The following is a 19824-nucleotide window of genomic DNA, read 5'->3' on the forward strand; positions in this document are numbered from 1 at the left end:
ATAATGTAGTGGCTAAAATGAGGTCCTCAAAAAATCCACTACGACACAATGTGTGAAATTATAAGCACTTTCTCGGTTGCGCTCTGTTACGTTTTTCGCCGTGAGGCTCCTCCCACTCTTCAAAAAACTGAATTTCAGTCACCTCAGTACCAAATGTACATAATGAAGGCTACAGAGAGATCCTCAAAAAATCCACTCTGATCCAATATGGTAAGTTATGAAGACTGTCAGCTGCGCGGTTCCGTTTTTCCTTGTGAGGCTCCGCCCACTCTTTCAATGTCAGTCCTGCGGCCACGACTTGTGGAAATACGGTAAAATTAAAATTCCAGCAAAACTGAACAATCGGCGCTGTGTGTGATTATTTATATTGTAAAAAATAATAATAAAATGTAAGTTATAATAATAATGAAAATAAAAATTTGCCCTTTGGAAAAAAATAATAAATATAACAGTGTGAGCATCTAATAAATAAAAACATGAAATCATTCCAATTATAAATCTGATTCCAGCCCCTGCTCTGAGGCCTGGAGACCCCGCTGTAGAAACTGAACTGTGCTGTATGGAGAAACGATCACAGAGATCATCAAAAAATCCACTCTGATCTAGTCACCTCACTGGTGAAGCAGCTAGAACGGAGTGGATAAAATGAGGAGACCAAAAACATGTGACTGCAGCGAGGCCTCAAGAAATCAACTCTGATCTAGTCACCTCAGCACTGAACCGTCTATAGCAGAGCGGAGAAAATGAGGCCTCAAAAAACCCACTCTGATCTAGACACTTCAGTAGTGAGCCGGCTAAATCAGAGTGGAAAAAATGAGGCCTCAAAAAATCAACTCCGATATAGCCGGCTCACTACTGAAGCAGCTAGATCAGAGGAGCACAAAACATCAACTCTGATCTAGACGCAACCCTAGGAAAACAGGCTGCTTGCAGATTATGACGTCACTTCCGGGGCGTATTCAGGTACTGTTAGGGGGCGTGTCCTTTATTCAGCGCAGCCTGTATCTCTAGGCTCAACCGATCTGGATTTTGGGGTAAGAAATAAAAGTGTCTCCTGTCACTACTGGGGGCTGCAGCTCGTGTATATATCACAGGGAAGGGGCTGAAGCTGCAGCACAGGGCTGTGGAGGCTTCCATAAGGAAGGGGGATATGGGGGGCTACACAGGGCAGGGGGCGATGCTGTGGAGGCTTCCATAAGCAATGTGAGAATAACACTAGGCAGGAGGCGACGCTGCACGTTTGGGGGGGCTCGCAGGGGACGACGCACGTTTGGGGGCCTCACTGTGCATGGGGCTACGCTGCTTGTTTGAGGGCCTCGTAGGGGGGTGACTGCATGTTTGGGGGCGACGCTGCACGTTTGGGGGACTCACAAGGGGGTGGTGCTGCACGTTTGGGGGCTTGCAGGGGGTGACGCTGTAGTTTAGGGGGTGCTCACTCTGGCCAGGGGGTGACGCTGCACATTTGGGGGGTTTGGACTAGGCAGGGGGCGACGCTACATGTTTGGGGGACTCGCAAGGGGGTGGCGCTGCATGTTTGGGGGACTCGCAAGGGGGCGACACTGCACGTTTGGGTGGATCGCAGGTGGCGACGCTGCACTTTCGGGGTGCTCGCAGGGGCGATGCTGCACGTTTGAGAGGATCGCACTGGGCAGAGGGCGATGCATGTTTTGGGGGGGCTCGCACTGGGCAGGGGGCGACTGCACGTTTGGGGGGGCTTGCACTGGGCAGGGGGCGACTGCACGTTTAGAGGGGCTCGCACTGGGCAGGGGGCGACTGCACGTTTGGGGGGGCTCGCACTGGGCAGGGGGCGACTGCACGTTTGGGGGGGCTCGCACTGGGCAGGGGGCGACTGCACGTTTGGGGGGGGCTCGCACTGGGCAGGGGGCCACTCTGCACGTTTGGAGGGGCTCGCACTGGGCAGGGGGCGACTCTGCACGTTTGGGGGGCTCGCACTGGGCAGGGAGCGACGCTGCACGTTTTGGGGGGCTCGCACTGGACAGGGGGCAATGCATGTTTGGGTGCGACGCTGCACTTTGGGGGAGCTTGCAGGGTGCGCTGAGCAGTTCGCCATGTTGCACGCTGGGGGGCTTACACTGGGCGATGCTGCATGTTGTAGGGGGCTTACACTGGGCGATACTGAACATTGAGGGGCTGATGCTGCATGATGGGACCACATCGGGGGTGGGGACTGTAGGAAGGATGGATGGGGGCACATCGGGGTGGGAGCTATAGAAGTCCATGGCTTATAGGGAACCTGTCACCAGTTTTTTGGCGAATAAGCTGCGGCCACCACCGGGCTCTTATATACAGGATTCTACCATGCTGTATATAAGAGCCCAGGCCGCTGTGAGAACATAAAAAACACTTTATATTACTTACCTAACGGTCGTGCGGTGGACCATATGGGCATCTCCGTTCTCCGGTGCCGGCGTCGCCTCTATCGGTCATCTTCGTCGTCTTTCTGAAGCCTGTGTACATGACGCGTCTACGTCATACACACTCGCCGATCCTGCGCAGGCGCACTACAATACTTTGATCTGCCCTGCTCAGGACCTGAATGCCGGCGAGTGTGGATGATGTCGGACCCGTCGTGCACCGCGGGTAGAGAAGGAGGACGAAGATGGCCGAAAGAGGCGGCACCGGAGAACGGAGACACCCATATGGTCCACCGCACGACCGTTAGGTGAGTATTATAAAGTGTTTTTTATGTTCTCACAGCGGCCTGGGCTCTTATATACAGCATGGTAGAATCCTGTATATAAGAGCCCGGTGGTGGCCGCAGCTTATACACCAAAAAAGTGGTGATAGGTTCCCTTTATCATATTTCCTCCAGCAGGATATATATTTTCTCTTCCTCCTTTATGGAGCTGAAATCCCGGGAAGATATCAGTCTCCTGAAGTGAGTGTCCCTCACTGCTGAGTGTCCCTCACTGCTGAGTGTCCCTCGCTGCTGAGTGTCCCTCACTGCTGAGTGTCCCTCACTGCTGAGTGTCCCTCACTGCTGAGTGTCCCTCACTGCTGAGTATTTGGTGCAGTGTAGCAGGAGGTGGGTTTCATCCTCCACGGCCTCCAGGTCAGTGTTGGCACAGTCTGTCCTCCCTGGGCTTGTAGCTCTGCTTGTGTGGGAATTGATGGCTAGACTGTGGGCACTGAGTCTATATTGGCTCATAGTCCTGCGGTCTCTGGGGTCTGGGGGTTTCTCCAGATATGGGGTCAGTCTGTAGTCTCTGGTACGTGGTCAGTTTCTGTGAGGTGTAGACATCGGTTCTCTAGTGATTGACACCTCTCCTGGCCCTCGTCTACCATCTTCCTGATTCTGGCTTTTGTCAGGCTGCTGTGATTGGTCATTTTGTCCTGTTGGGTTTGGGAGAGCTGTGCCAGGGGTCCTGGTTCATCTGGACCACCTATATGTATCAGGGCTTTATGGTGATGTGAGAGTGGATTGTTATTCTGTAGGTGAGACTGACATGACAGTGCCCTCTTCAGAACTGCTAGGTGTAGAGGGAATCTGCCCAGCTCGGCCTGACAGGAGCTGTTGGAGGTGATTTGATGGACCTGGAGAAGGCGCCTACAAAATTCCAGGTTGAATATTTATGTTGGGCTGGAATCCCACCTTGATCAATCTGGGTAAGCCCGGTTTCACACATCCTTCTTTTCACTGGTTTTGCGGATGCGGCGAACTCCCGTACAGTGTATACAGTACAATGACAGCGCTGTAACGTCCGAGTCACATGCGCCGGTCACATGACAGCATGTGACCAGAGCTTGTCGCGCTGCCACTGTACTGTATACACTACTGGCATTTACCGCATCCGCCAAACCAGCGAAAAGCCGAATCTGTGAAATCGGGCTAAGTGTGAGGGCCCCAGACTTCACTGCCGTACAAAAGGATTGGGGTGATGATGGAATTGAAGCTTTTTAGCCAGACCCTCACTGGTGGCTTCAGATGATAGTTTCCTTCGGATGGCATAGCAATCTCTATTGCTTATTTGAAGCTCCCTGACTGGTGAATTTCCAGGCCCAGGTAGGTGTATTTGTCCGTTCCTGTATGAGCGCAGTTATTTAAGACAAATGAAGGTGCTGGTCCGATCTTCTTTTTTCTCTTCTGGAACTCTATGATGTTGGTCTCCTTTTAGGTTGATCAGTGGCGCGCACGTAGAGCTGAATTTCTCCAAGATTTGTAGGTTGTCTTGGAGGCCTTTCTCAGTTGGTGTCAGCAGCAGGAGGTCATCTGCATAGAGAAAATGTCACCTGGGCGTCATGGAGGGTAAGGCCTGTAGCTGTGGAACGTTCCAGAGCAGTGTACGCTCATTGATGGAGATATTAAAGAGCGTTAAGGTGGCTTTACACGATACGACATCGCTAAAGCGATCTCGTTGGGGTCACGGAATTTGTGACGCACATATGGCCGCTTTAGCGATGTCGTTGCGTGTGACACCTATGAGCAATTTTGAATCGTCGCAAAAACGTTCAAAATCGCTGATCGGTGACATCACCCCCTATTCCCAATTATCGTTGCTGCTGCAGTAACAATGTTGTTCGTCGTTCCTGCGGCAGCACACATCGCTACTTGTGACACCGCAGGAACGAGGAACATCTCCTTACCCACGTCCCGCCAGCAATGAGGAAGGAAGGAGGTGGGCGGGATGTTCGTCCTGCTCATCTCCGCCCCTCCGCTTTGATTGGGCGGCCGCTTAGTGATGTCGCTGTGACGCCGTATGAACCGCCCTCTTAGAAAGGAGGCGGTTAGCCGGTCACAGCGACGTCGCTAGGCAGGTAAGTAGTGTGACTGTTCCTAGTGACGTTGTGCGCCACGGGCAGAAATTTGCCCGTGTCGCACAACCAATGGGGGCGGGTACGCACGCTAGCGAAATCGGTAACGATATCGCAGCGTCTAAAGCGGGCCTTAGACTTAGGCTGCAGCCCTGTCTGACTCCTCGGCTCTGCTGGAAATAAGCCATTCTTCTATCGTTCACACTCACACTGCAGAGGTTCTCGGTTTAGGAGCTTTTGATGACATCGTAGGACTTTCCTACTATTCCGCTCTCCAGAAATTTCAAGAACCCGGGTGCCAGACGGAGTAAAAAGCCTTTTTTAAGTCCACAAAACAGGTGTATAACTTCACGCACTTTGTTTTGTGGATGTGGCTCTGAATGAGACTGTGCAGGGTGTAGATGTGATCCGTGGTGCGGTGGTTTGGCAGGAAGCCTGGTTGGCTCTTGCTGTGGACATTGTGCTCGGTGAGGAAACTGAGGATCCTCTTGTTCAGGAGGCTGGTGAACAGTTTTCCCAGGTTCCTGCTGACACGTCTTCCTCTGTAGTTGGCAGGGTCATACCTGTCCGCACTCTTGTGGATGGGTGTGATGGGCCCTTGCTTCAAGGTATGAGGGAAGAAGCCGGCACTCAGCACAATATTGAACAGTTTAACCATTGCAGCTTGTATTTCCGGTGGCTTTATTTCAGCATCTCTGGGGGGATTCCATCCGGACCCCTGGCTTTTTTTACACCATATGGAAGAGATTCTCTGCATCTTCCCCTAATGTAATTGGTGTATCCAGAGGGTTTTAGGAAATGTTTGACTTTCTCCTCCATCGCCTTTAGTTTTGATGTTCTGTTTTCCTGTTCTTGGCTTAGTCCTTCTTTTGGGATGTCTTTGTAGAGGTCTCTGAAGTAACCGGAGTGATGTCATCACGGCTCAGTCATTCTCTGCCTGAGGCTGGAGTCACACTTGCGTATGAAAAATCGGTCCGATTCTCATGCCGGAGATTAGGACGATTGTTTGCCACTTGTCATCCTTGTGCTGTCCGTGTGCAATCTGTTTGTTTTCTCAGCAGCTTTTAGGCCTTGTGCGCACTAGGCGTTTTTGCCGCGTTTTTAGCGGCGTTTTTACCGCGTTTTTGTGCTGAAAACGCAGTGACATTGCTTCCCCAGCAATGTCTATGGGTTTTCAGAAGTGCTGTCCGCACACAGCGTTTTTTTGTAGCTGCGTTTTTGTGGTGACCACAAAAATGCAGCATGTCAATTATTTCTGCGTTTTTCACCCATTGAGTTCAATGAGATGTTCAACAACGCAATGAAAAACACATATAGCTGCGTTTCTATGACTAAAAACGCAGCTATAAATGCAATGGGTGGGCAGTAAAGTGACGTGTACAGGAAGAGGATTCCTTCTGTTGGTAAACACAGAAGCATGAATCCTCCCAATACCGTCACCGCTGCTTCCACCTCCCGTCCTGGGCATGTATGCTGCCGTGCGGCGCCATGTCTGGGCGGGAGGTGGAGGCAGCGGCGAAAACAAAAGTGAACAGTAGAAAAAAAAAAATGTCATATATACTCACCTGTCTGCAGGGTCCCGGTGCCATGCCCGCTCCCAGCCCCTGTCTCGGTACCGCCGCTCTGGCTGTGTGCAGTCTCCCCGGGGCAGGACCTTGCTTGCAGGACCTGGCGGTGGATCACCTGATGCAGTCACCTGACGCATCAGCTGATCGTAGTCTCGCCGGCTTTTTCGCGCCCGGCCGGCTATCAGCTGATCCTGCCGTCAGGGGACTTCATCAGCTGATTACCGGCAGCTCCTGCAGCGATCGGACAGGATCAGACTCTTGTGCAATCGATCGCTCCAGGAGCTGCCGGTAATCAGCACAGCACATAAGTGAGTTTATTTTTTTTTTTTGCACTGATTCATCAGCTGATTGTATAAAAGCCGATTATACAATCAGCTGCTGTATCATGTGATTCACATCCTGGATCCTGACACATCATCTGATCGCTCTGCCTTCCAGCAAACCGATCAGATGATATTGGATCCGGATTGGACGGCGCGGGACCCTCACCCAGGATTACTGCGGAGGGGGGTTCTTTATTTCAATAAAGATGGAGTCAATAATTGTGTTGTGTTTTATTTCTAATAAAAATATTTTCTGTGTGTTGTGTTTTTTTTTTTATCATTACTAGAAATTCATGGTGGCCATGTCTAATATTGGCGTGACACCATGAATTTCGGGCTTAGGGCTAGCTGATAATATACAGCTAGCCCTAACTCCATTATTACCCAGCTAGCCACCCGGCATCAGGGCAGCTGGAAGAGTTGGATACAGCGCCAGAAGATGGCGCTTCTATGAAAGCGCCATTTTCTGGGGTGGCTGCGGACTGCAATTCGCAGTGGGGGTGCCCAGAAAGCTTGGGCACCCTGCACTGTGGATTCCAATCCCCAGCTGCCTAGTTGTACCCGGCTGGACTCAAAAATTAGGCGAAGCTTACGTCATTTTTTTTTTTTTAATTTCATGAAATTCATGAAATAATTAAAAAAAAAGGGCTTCTCTATATTTTTGGTTCCCAGCCGGGTACAAATAGGCAGCTGGGGGTTGGGGGCAGCCCGTACCTGCCTGCTGTACCCAGCTAGCATACAAAAATATGGCGAAGCCCATGTCATATTTTTTTTTTCTTTTTGGGCAAAAAACTGCATACAGTCCTGGGTGGAGGATGCTGAGCCTTGTAGTTCTGCAGCTGCTGTCTGCTCTCCTGCATACACTAGTGAATGGAGGATGCTGAGCCTTGTAGTTCTGCAGCTGCTGTCTGCTCTCCTGCATACACTAGTGAATGGAGGATGCTGAGCCTTGTAGTTCTGCAGCTGCTGTCTGCTCTCCTGCATACACTAGTTCTGCAGCTGTCTGCTCTCCTGCATACAATGAACATTTTGAAGAAGGAAATGACATCAGACCTTTTTTTTTTTTTTCCCATCAACAATCTTTAATGGCATTGTGCACTGATTAAAAACGCAGTGAGCAAAAACGCAGCAAAAAACGCACCAAATCGCGGCAAAAACGCATGCGTTTTTTTAGCCGCGGGTGCGTTTTTTGAGACAAAAACGCACATAAAAACGCAGCGTGAAAAAAACGCCTAGTGCGCACATACCCTTAGTCATTTACAGGACCTTTTATAGGAGCATTAAGACCTTGTGCGCATGCTGCGGTTTTTGCTGCGGTTTTGCTGCATGAATTGCTGCAAAAAATGTTCCTTTCTGTAACCTTTCTGCAGTCATTTCCCAGTAAAACCTATGGTAAAAAAAAAAAGATGTGCGCACACTGCGTTTTTTCCCCTTCAGGTTCTGCTGCAGAATTTCTGCAGCAAAATGAATGTGCATGTCACTCCTTTTCCGCAGGTACCTGCGGTTGTTGCCATAGATAATGCTACAAAACCGCAGGGAACAACCTGCAGAAAATTCACGGCAATACCGCAGCCAAACCGCGGTAAAACCGCATGCGGTTTTCAGGTGCGGTTTGCTGCGTTTTTTTTTACCACAGGTGCGGTAATCTTTCAGAAGGTGCGGAATTTTCTTAAGAAAATTCCATTTTCTAGTGCGCACAGGGCAGTGTTTTCTGCTACATGATAGAATTGTATCCAGAAAAACGGATGTCACTAGGATGGTCCGTGTGACATTGTTTTTTTTTTCTCGCACCCACAGACTTGCATTGGCGAGTCTCGAGCGAGATACCTGTGCAATCGCAGCATTCTGTGATTTTTTTTTTTTTTTTTTTTATTTATTTATTTTATTTTTCCTCAGTCCAATTGGAGCTGAGAAAAAAAGCGCAGATCGGAGCTGCCTCATTGATTAACTTTGTTTTGAGGCCAATGCGATATTTTCTCACATTGCACTCGTGCGAGTCATACACAAGTGTGACTCCTGCCTGAAGCCATGTTCTATGGCCACACGCTGTGATTTCAGATGTAGCAGAGCTGCAGCCATCGTGGAACCTTGTGTGGATTACGTCGGTCCTGGGTGTTTTGGGGGTTAATAAAGGGGTGCTTTTTTGTATTTTATTTCAGATAAAGGATTTTTTTGGTGTTTGTTTATTTCTTTTCACCTACATATTACTAATGAGGGGTCTCATAAACACCTCCCCATTACTAATCCAGGACTTAGTGGCAGCTCTGGGCTGCCATTAACCCCTGATTACCTTGATTGTCACCACACCAGGGCAATCGGGATGAGATGGGTAAAGTGCCTGACTGGCGCATCTAATGGATCCAGCAATTCCAGGCGGCTACAGGCTATATTTAGACCGAGGGGGCCCAATAACCATGAGTCTACCCAGCCTGAAAATACCAGCTTCCAGCTGTGACCTTTATCATGGCCGGGTATCAAAATTAGGGGGGGGTGCAAGCAGATTTTTTTTAAATTATTTAATTTTAAAAAAGCTGCATGCGGTTTTTCTTTTTTTTTTTTTTTAATTCACATCCAATGTAAGGGTACGGCTGGGGGCTTCAGCCTGTAGCTGTATGCTTTATCTGTACTGGGTTTCATAATACGGGGGGATGCTACACCAATTTTTATTTATTTTTATATATTGCAGTCAGACACACTGTTACACAGGATGGGGGCGCGTCTGACTGCAACCAATCAGCGATGTGGGGATTGGCAGTGGGCGGAGAAACAGTGAATGTGTATGAGGTTAATGAGGTTATTGCGGTTCAGAAACTCGAAGTATAATGCGCCTGCTCCAATCCCACTATCCCTTCTACCACAATTTTAAAGCACAGGACTCTGGTCCCCATAGACTTATATGGGGACCGCCATCTGGCCAGATATCCGGTATCAATTCCAGGCCCGAATCAGGTTTTTTATGTTAAACCCATATGGACCTGCCTCCCGGGTATCTGAGAGTCCGCTCATCACTATCTATTATTTATCTATCTCTATTCTCTATCTATATCTATGGGGCGGCATGGTGGCTCAGTGGTTAGCACTGCAGTCTTGCAATGCTGGGGTCCTGGGTTCAGATAACACCAAGGAAAACATCTGCAAGGAGTTTGTATGTTCTCCCCGTGTTTGTGTGGGTTTTCTCCGGGTTCTCTGGTTTCTTCCCACACTCCAAAGACATACTGATAGGGAATTTAGATTGTGAGCCCCAATGGGGACAGTGTTGTCAATGTATTTAAAGCGCTATGGAATTAATAGTGACATATCAATGAATAAATATATATTATAATCTAATATATAAAGCTGAATGTGTGTGTGTGTGTGTGTGTCTGTCTGTCCGGGATTGCCATCTGCACCGTCGCAGCTACAGCCACAAAATTTTGCACACTCACACGTCTGGACCCCAAGAGCATCATAGGCTATGTTTTGAGGGGAAATTTTAACCTCGCGCTTTACAGTTATTCACCAAAAAACCTGCCTCCATTAAAGTGAATGAAGCTGGGAGCCCCAGTGCAGCCAGAACTTCAGAAGATTGCGCAGCCACGCCCTTAAATGGAATGTTTGTGTGTCACAATGCAGCCAGGGAAAGAGACAGACACAGACAGGGTAAGAAACAGACATAGCTTAGCTTCTATTTTGCTACAGTTCTGGACCCCGAGAGCGTCATAGGCTATGTTTTGCGGGGAAATTTTAACCCCGTGCTTTACAGTTATTCACCAAAAAACCTGCCTCCATTAAAGCGAATGGAGCTGGGAGCCAGATATGAAAACAAGAGCAGCTTCCTCAAGAGCCAATGAGTCATCTCAGCAGAGAGAAGGCCGACTTGCCACTAAGAGAATTGCTATTTCTTCCTCCAGGGCACAGGAAATGGTTGGAGATTTGAAACATGCTGCCTTTTGTTACCAGTCAGACATAAACTATCAGGATCATCCTAAAGTTCAGATAGGAAAAATGGATGTGGTCTGTATGTACTGCAGTGCCCTGAAATGGAAAGATGAACCGCCGAGTTTATGCTGTGCAAATGGCAAGATAAAACTTCCACGTCTCCTGTCACCACCAGATCCCCTGAAGTCTCTGATGACAGGCACCAGTACAATATCAAAGCATTTCTTGGACAAGATTAGGAAGTGCAACTCCTGCTTCCAAATGACATCATTTGGTGCAACAAAAGAAATATTTACAACACGATTTATGCCGACATTTAAAGTTCAAGGACAGGTTTACCACTCAATTGGGTCACTGCTTCCATTACAAGGAGAAGAACCTCAATTTCTTCAACTCTTCTTCATGGGAAATGCAGAAGCAGAGGCTCAGCAGAGATAGTCTTTAATTCCTAACACTCGCCTTGATATTGTCACTATTTTGCAGCAGTTTCTTCACTCCAACAATCCATATGTTCAACTTTTCAAGACTGCACTTGAATGCATGCCAAATGACGATTACAAGGTTGTCATTCGAGCTGACAAAACACCACAAGGTGAACATCGGCGACGTTTCAATGCTCCCACATTTGATGAGGTAGCCATCTTGATTGTAGGCAATGATTTTCAAAGCCGTGACATGTGCTTCAAAAAAGGAACAATAGTTTGCAACGAGTAGCAGAAACTCCACATGTAATTGAGGCAACCATTATGACAGGATGGGCCACAGGAGAAGAGGTTTTCATTCCAACAATTCCTCTTATTCCATCTGATTTGCCTTTTGATTTTAAACTCCTCCAGTTTCCTGTTCGACTGGCATTTGCTATGTCCATCAAGGCTCAGGGACAGTCTTTGAAAGTAGTGGGAATTGATTTACAATCTCCATGCTTTTCTCATGGTCAACTTTATGTGGCCTGTTCAAGAGTTGGAACAGCCAAAAATCTGTTCGTCTTTGCACCTGAAGGAAGAACTAAGAATGTCGTCTATCAAAAGGCTCTCGAATAAGGAGTAGAAGATTACTTCACATTACTTGGCCAATTTAAATAAACAATTTAATAATTACATTTCTATCTATTTGTTTTGTGGTTTTTGTGTGCAGAATACATTTTTGTTAATACAGTCTATTTTGTTAACAGCAGTTATTAACCCGTAGTTGGCTCCCAAGCCTATACAGCTTGGAGTAGGACAATATGTATAAAAAGCATTGTGTGATCAAAATACTCATTTGCCTAATAATTCTGCACACAGTGTATTTATATACATTTTACTGGTTCTGAGCCTGTACACATGTAGCAAGCGATAATATGTAAAATTACATGACCGCAAGGGTTTCTACATTAGTATTTATGTTAGTAGCATTAAAGGGGTTGTCCAGGTTTGTGATGCAAGTTTCTATGTGACTGCAGACTTCTGAATCCTCAGTGTGCACACTGCAAGGACTCTCTGATGCCAGCAGTGAGAGCTTGAGGGCACGTAACTATTGAGTGAGGGTGCACACGTCTAATTTGAATGTGGCCAGATGTAGGCAAATCGCATACTTGCAGTCCCATGACTACTTACCCATGGCACGGGAAAATCATGACAGTGTGCAGTCCGCAAGCTGTGAGAATTCAGAAGTCTGCAGTTATATAGAATAACTACAAATTTTCCTTGTCGACCTGAACAACCCCTTTAATAATAAAAGTAAGCTCCGTAGCATGCCCAATCCAACAACCTGTAATATACTCTATGTAAGGATTCGGCTCTGCTTGCTAATTCCAGAAGTGGTCACATGACCACTTGCAGGTCATTTTAATACTTCGAGTCACAATTTGCTTCTCTTCCTGCTTCTCTTTATGGGCTGTAGTATTTCACTTAACATTGAGAGAATTAGGAAGAGCAGCTCATCAGCACGTGGCTAAGTGTGAAAATCACGTATGTGCGGTCACATGACGACTGCTCAAACCGCATAAGCCGTGTATAGAAGGGGGCGCCAAACTGAACTCCTACTCCATGGACAGGAAAACCTAGATCCACCTCTGATACTGTGTATGGCATACTGTGTACAGACATCAGCTGCTATGTACTACTCCGGAGATAATACAATAGAGAGCACATTGGTATTTTTAGCAACCATTGCTGCCAGTGAGAACTTTCCCTTTCTGCATTTTACTATTCCTTCACTATCTTAACATTCGGATCAATAAAAAAATGTGAGTAATTCTACTTTCTGTGTATAAGGGTACCTTCACACTTAGCGATGCAGCAGCGATCCGACCAGCGATCTGACCTGGTCAGGATCGCTGCTGCATCGCTACATGGTCGCTGGTGAGCTGTCAAACAGGCAGATCTCACCAGCGACCAGTGAACAGCCCCCAGCCAGCAGCGACGTGCAAGCGACGCTGCGCTTGCACGGAGCCGCCGTCTGGAAGCTGCGGAGACTGGTAACTAAGGTAAACATCGGGTATGGTTACCCGATGTTTACATTAGTTACCAGCGCACACCGCTTAGCTGTGTGTGCAGGGAGCAGGGAGCCGCGCACACTGAGCGCTGGCTCCTTGCTCTCCTAGCTACAGTACACATCGGGTTAATTAACCCGATGTGTAATGCAGCTACATGTGCAGAGAGCAGGGAGCAGCGCACACTGCTTAGCGCTGGCTCCTTGCTCTCCTAGCTGCTGTACACATCGGGTTAATTAACCCGATGTGTACAGCAGCTACATGTGCAGAGAGCCGGAGCCGGCAGCACAGGCAGCGTGAGAGCTGCAGAGGCTGGTAACTAAGGTAAATATCGGGTAACCACCTTGGTTACCCGATGTTTATCTTGGTTACAAGCTTACCTCAGCTGCCAGACGCCGGCTCCTGCTCCCTGCTCGCTTCATTTGTCGCTCTCTCGCTGTCACACACAGCGATCTGTGTGTCACAGCGGGAGAGCGCCTTTGAAGAAAACGAACCAGGGCTGTGTGTAACGATCAGCGATCTCGCAGCAGGGGCCAGATCGCTGCTCATTGTCACACACAGCGAGATCGCTAATGAGGTCACTGCTGAGTCACCAAAAGCGTGACTCAGCAGCGATCTCGGCAGTGAGCTCGCTGTGTGTGAAGCACCCCTAAGTGACGGCTGTGAGTTATCCTGGACTGTATCTGTATTGTAGTACTGTAAATCTGAATGTGGCAGAACAAGATAAGATACATGCTCATTGGATTTATATCTAAATGCTACAGTTCGTGCTCTACTGTTATGGCTAAATATGTTAAGGTTATTGGGCCCCCACCAGATTTTCTGCCCAGGGGCCCCCACCAACGTTAATCTGGCCCTGTATCTACCGTATTTTTCACTTTATAAGACGCACCGGATTATAAGACGCACCCCAAATTTAGACATAAAAAAAGGTAAAAAAAAAAGAAAAATGGGGTCCGTCTTATACTCCGGTGTTCTCTTACCGGAGGGGGGCAGCAGTGGTGGTGAAGCGAGGTCACAGGAGGAACAGGTTGTGCTGGCAGGCGCGGCGGCTAAGTGGCAGCGGGTCCGTGGTGGCAGGAGCCGCGGGGTCCGTGGTGGCGGCAGCAGCGGCGGCGGGTGAGTCGTGCAGTGAGTGTCCCAGTGTCCGCTCAGTGGTGGCAGCGGCGGTGACGGCTCAGTGGTGGCAGCGGCGGAGACGGCTCAGTGGTGGCAGCGGCAGTGACGGCTCAGTGGTGGAGCAGACCGATGCGGTGTTTTCCCAGTGTATCCGCGGTCCCGATTCAAGTGATGGCGCCCGGAGCGGCGCATGCACACATGGAGCTCTCATCCAAGGGCTCCATCTGCGCACGCGCTGACTCCCGGAGCAGCGCGTGCGCAGATGGAACTCTCATCCAAGAGCTCCATCTGTGCACGAGTCCGCTCCCGACGCCATCATTTGAAAGTGAGACCACGGACAAACTGGGTAATTTGCTGCACAGCCGCCCGCCCCGCACGCACAGAGTGGCAGCCAGCAGGCTGCTCGCCCACCCTGCGTGCAAGCGGCCGGGTACCTGTGCGGGCGGCAGCAAGGTGCCTGTGTCAGGGCGGCAGCCGTCTGCCGTCTGCCGCCCGCACGGGCACCCGACGGCCGCACACAGCCACGGGTACCCGGCTGCCACCGCACGCAAGCACAGGTACCCGGCAGCTTGCACACAGGCACCCGGCCGCCCGATCGCCGCACAGACAGGACCGCCAGGTACCGCTATATTCGGATTATAAGACGCACCCCCCCATTTTCCTCCCAAATTATTGGGAGGAAAAGTGCGTCTTATAAAGCGAAAAATACGGTATCTATTATCTATTTAGCACTATTATCTGTCTATCTATATATCTATCTATTATATATCTGTCTATTGACTTCCACTATACTCGGTAAACAAGTCGATCCCGTCCGAACATCAAAATGCTTGTTCCGAGCACCGGAGCATGGTCGCACTCGCCGGAGTCTATGAAGCTGTGTGTGCACATACGAGGTCTACACTGATGTACAAATGATCACAATACAGAGCCCAGTGTATTATATCAGCGAGCAGAGGATCTCAGGGCTAGAGATGACCCCGATGTTCGGTGTTTTTTTTTGTTTTTTTTTTTTTTTTTTCGAGCCAAAAGCCAACTTTAAAAAAAACCCCCAAAAAAACAGAGTTTGGATGCTTTACGTATGCTGACCAATGGCGCCAGCATCGCTGTGCTCAGCCCGGTGCGAGCCTCTTGCATTGTTTAAACTGCTCACACTGGGGGTAACAGCGGGATCACATGTAATGTGCAACCCCCCTCTCGTAAAAGACAAAAATGGAAACACCCCACCCACCATCTCCCAGAAATATTCTGCTTATGGCTGGCATTATGTGGGCGGACACTCGAACGGCCAATCAGTGATTTCCATTGGGGTCCGGGTCAATTTCCAACTAGTGGAGGTACGACTGCTGCCGACGAACTGAACTTTCACAGGTTCACTTATCTCTACTCAACACCCCAAACTGGGAGAAAAGAAAGTGAATAAGATCAAAAAGGTTTTATATAAATCAAAAAAATATTTCATACAAAAAAATCTAAAGAAAACATAAAAAAATTATACATGTGAAACAGCTTTTTGATGTTTTTGGAGCGGCCCAGTGTGGTGTAAAATAAAACATAAAGCAGAGATCCGGGGGGGAGGGAGGGGGAGTATTGGCGTGATGTCAGCGCTGGCACCATTCGTTCCCCTGCCCAGCATTGCAATTTTAACTGTATCAGCATTGCAGATGTCGCCACAGTTGAAAGCAATGATGAAAGATGGAGCTCTCTGCTTCCTCCTCCATCGTTCTCCTTCGGCGTCTGAGATCTGGCGTCTCAGCACAGGGGGGCGCGATGACGTCACTACTGTGTGCCCGCTGTGCCGAGATGTGCAGAGCTGCAGAACACGCACCACTGCAGAGACTGGAGCAGTGGGGGGGAAGAGGAGAGTTTTGTCTTTTTTTTTTTTTTATATAGTATACTAGCTGTACTACCCGGCTTCGCCCGGGTTAATAACTGCTGTTAACAAAATAGAATGTATTAACAAAAATGTATTCTGCACACAAAAAAAGACAAAACAAATAGATATAAATGTAATGTCTGTCTCCCCCTCTGTATATATCTGTCTCTCTCTCTCTCTTTGTCTGTCTCTCTCTTTGTCTGTCTCTTTCCCTGTCTGTCTCTGACTGTCTGTCTCTTTCTCCGTCTGTCTCAATCTCTTTCCCTGTCTCTCTTTCCCTGTTTGTCTCTTACCCTCTGTCTCTTTCCCTGTGTCTGACTTTGTCTGTCTCGTTACCTGTCTTTGTCTGTCTCTTACCCTGTCTGTGTCTTTACCTCTCTTTCCCCGTCTGTCTGTTTCCCTGTCTCTGTCTCTTTTTCTGTGTCTGTCTCTTTGTGTCTGTCTCTTACCCTCTCTATGTCTGTTTCTTACCCTGTCTGTGTCTGTCTCTTTCCCTGCCTGTATTGTGACACGCCAACATTCCATTTAAGGGCGTGGCTGCGCATTCTTCTGAAGTTCTGGCTGCACTGTGGCTCCTAGCTCCATTCGCTTTAATGGAAGCAGGTTTTTTGGTGAATAACTGTAAAGCGCGTGGTTAAAATTTTCTGCAATGGCCAAGTCAATCACCAGATCTTAACCCAATTGAGCATGCATTTCACTTGCTCAAATCCAGACTTAAGACGGAAAGACCCACAAACAAGCAAGACCTGAAGGCTGCGGCTGTAAAGGCCTGGCAAAGCATTAAGAAGGAGGAAACCCAGCGTTTGGTGATGTCCATGGGTTCCAGACTTAAGGCAGTGATTGCCTCCAAAGGATTCGCAACAAAATATTGAAAATAAAAATATTTTGTTTGGGTTTGGTTTATTTGTCCAATTACTTTTGACCTCCTAAAATGTGGAGTGTTTGTAAAGAAATGTGTACAATTCCTACAATTTCTATCAGATATTTTTGTTCAAACCTTCAAATTAAACGTTACAATCTGCACTTGAATTCTGTTGTAGAGGTTTCATTTCAAATCCAATGTGGTGGCATGCAGAGCCCAACTCGCGAAAATTGTGTCACTGTCCAAATATTTCTGGACCTAACTGTACATACATACATACACACACACACACACACACACACACACACACACACACACACACACAGCTTTATATAATATACTAGCTGTACTACCCGGCTTCGCCCGGGTTAATAACTGCTGTTAACAAAATAGAATGTATTAATAAAAATGTATTCTGCACACAAAAAACACAAAACAAATAGATAGAAATGTAATTATTAAATTGTTTATTTGAATTGGCCAAGTAATGTGAAGTAATCTTCTACTCCTTATTCGAGAGCCTTTTGATAGACGACATTCTTAGTTCTTCCTTCAGGTGCAAAGACGAACAGATTTTTGGCTGCTCCAACTCTTGAAAAGGCCACGTAAAGTTGACCATGAGAAAAGCATGGAGATTGTAAATCAATTCCCACTACTTTCAAAGACTGTCCCTGAGCCTTGATGGACATAGCAAATGCCAGTCGAACAGGAAACTGGAGGCGTTTAAAATCAAAAGGCAAATCAGATGGAATAAGAGGAATTGTTGGAATGAAAACCTCTTCTCCTGTGGCACATCCTGTCAAAATGGTTGCCTCAATTACATGTGGCGTTTCTGCTACTCGTTGCAAACTATTGTTCCTTTTTTGAAGCACAAATGTCACGGCTTTGAAAATCATTGCCTACAATCAAGATGGCTACCTCATCAAATGTGGGAGCATTGAAACGTCGCTGATGTTCACCTTGTGGTGTTTTGTCAGCTCGAATGACAACCTTGTAATCGGCATTTGGCATGCATTCAAGTGCAGTCTTGAAAAGTTGAACATATGGATTGTTGGAGTGAAAGAACTGCTGCAAAATAGTGACAATATCAAGGCGAGTGTTAGGAATTAAAGACTATCTCTGCTGAGCCTCTGCTTCTGCATTTCCCATGAAGAAGAGTTGATATTGTACTGGTACCTTTCATCAGAGACTTCAGGGGATCTGGTGGTGACCGGAGACGTGGAAGTTTTATCTTGCCATTTGCACAGCATAAACTCGGCGGTTCATCTTTCCATTTCAGGGCACTGCAGTACATACAGACCACATCCATTTTTCCTATCTGAACTTTAGGATGATCCTGATAGTTTATGTCTGACTGGTAACAAAAGGCAGCATGTTTCAAATCTCCAACCATTTCATGTGCCCTGGAGGAAGAAATAGCAATTCTCTTAGTGGCAAGTCGGCCTTCTCTCTGCTGAGATGACTCATTGGCTCTTGAGGAAGCTGCTCTTGTTTTCATATCTGGCTCCCAGCTCCATTCGCTTTAATGGAGGCAGGTTTTTTGGTGAATAACTTTAAAGCGGAGGGTTAAAATTTCCCCTCAAAACATAGCCTATGACGCTCTTGGGGTAGAGAACTGTAGCAAAATAGAAGCTAAGCTATGTCTGTTTCTTACCCTGTCTGTGTCTGTCTCTTTCCCTGGCTGCATTGTGACACACCAACATTCCATTTAAGGGCATGACTGCGCATTCTTCTGAAGTTCTGGCTGCACTGTGGCTACCAGCTCCATTCGCTTTAATGGAGGCAGGTTTTTTGGTGAACAACTGTAAAGCACGGGGTTAAAATTTCCCCTCAAAACATAGCCTATGATGCTCTCGCGGTCCAGACGTGTGAGTGTGCAAAATTTTGTGGCTGTAGCTGCGACGGTGCAGATGCCAATCCCGAACATACACGCACATATTCAGCTTTATATATTAGATGAGTGAGTACATTGGTGGCCATTGGCTATAATACTATGTGGAGGACTATGGGGGTGCATTATACTATATGGAGGACTATGGTGGGTGCATTACACAATATGGAGGACTGTGGTTGTTACATTATATTATATGGCGGACTATAGGGATGCATTATAATATATAAAGAGTGCATTAGAATATGTGGAGGACTATGAGGGCTGAATTATACTACATTGCAGGCTATGGGGTGTGTTACATTCCCATAATCCTTCATATATTGTATTATATATGGAAGACTATAGAGTGCATTATATTATATAGTAATATATGAAAGGCAGTGTGAAGACCATTATACTAAATGGAGAGCTAATGGGTGTGCATTATATTTAGAGGAATATGGAGGTTGCATTCATGGCCGGCTTTAGGTATGTGCGATTAGTGCAGTTGCACAGGGCGCCAGCCAGCAGATAGCACAGGGGGTGCTGGAGGGAGCATCAATTCACTTTCATTTGCTGCTGCTGCGGTGCACAGGCTCCAGCAGAGGGCGCCCTCCCCTCCTGTGTGTTTTGCGTCCTGTCTTCTCCCGTCTTCACCAATGAGAGGGGGGAGGGCCGCCTGCACTGCTGCAGCTGGAGAAGCTGCTTCTAAAGACCCTCTGTACTCCAGGAGGCCAGGAAGGCGGTGAGTATAATGTGAATCATGTATTATGTGCCGTCTGTCTGTGTTATGTATAAGATATGTTTGTCCTGTATAGTGTGCAATATATCATAGTATCATAGTTTTTAAGGTTGAAGGGAGACTCTAAGTCCATCTAGTTCAACCCGTAGCCTAACATGTTGATCCAGAGGAAGGCAAAAAAAAACCCCAATGTGGCAAACAAGTTCCAATGGGGAAAACATTTTCTTCCTGACTCCACATCCGGCAATCAGACTACTTCCCTGGATCAACACCCTGTCATAAAATCTAATATACATA

At 47.6% G+C, this 19824-nt stretch overlaps 1 protein-coding gene across 2 annotated transcripts in view; it reads left to right on the forward strand.

Moving 5' to 3' along the window:
• The first annotated feature begins 958 nt into the window (after positions 1 to 958).
• Positions 959 to 19824, forward strand: part of LOC142261899 (uncharacterized) — a 131415-nt gene continuing 112549 nt past the window's right edge. For both annotated transcript variants that reach the window (XR_012729418.1, XM_075332149.1), the window contains exon 1: positions 959 to 1034. The gene's annotated coding sequence lies outside the window, so the exon portion shown is untranslated. The remainder of the gene's footprint in view (positions 1035 to 19824) is intronic.

Source organism: Anomaloglossus baeobatrachus, unplaced genomic scaffold, assembly GCF_048569485.1.
Source record: "Anomaloglossus baeobatrachus isolate aAnoBae1 unplaced genomic scaffold, aAnoBae1.hap1 Scaffold_2395, whole genome shotgun sequence".
Lineage (NCBI taxonomy): Eukaryota > Metazoa > Chordata > Amphibia > Anura > Aromobatidae > Anomaloglossus > Anomaloglossus baeobatrachus.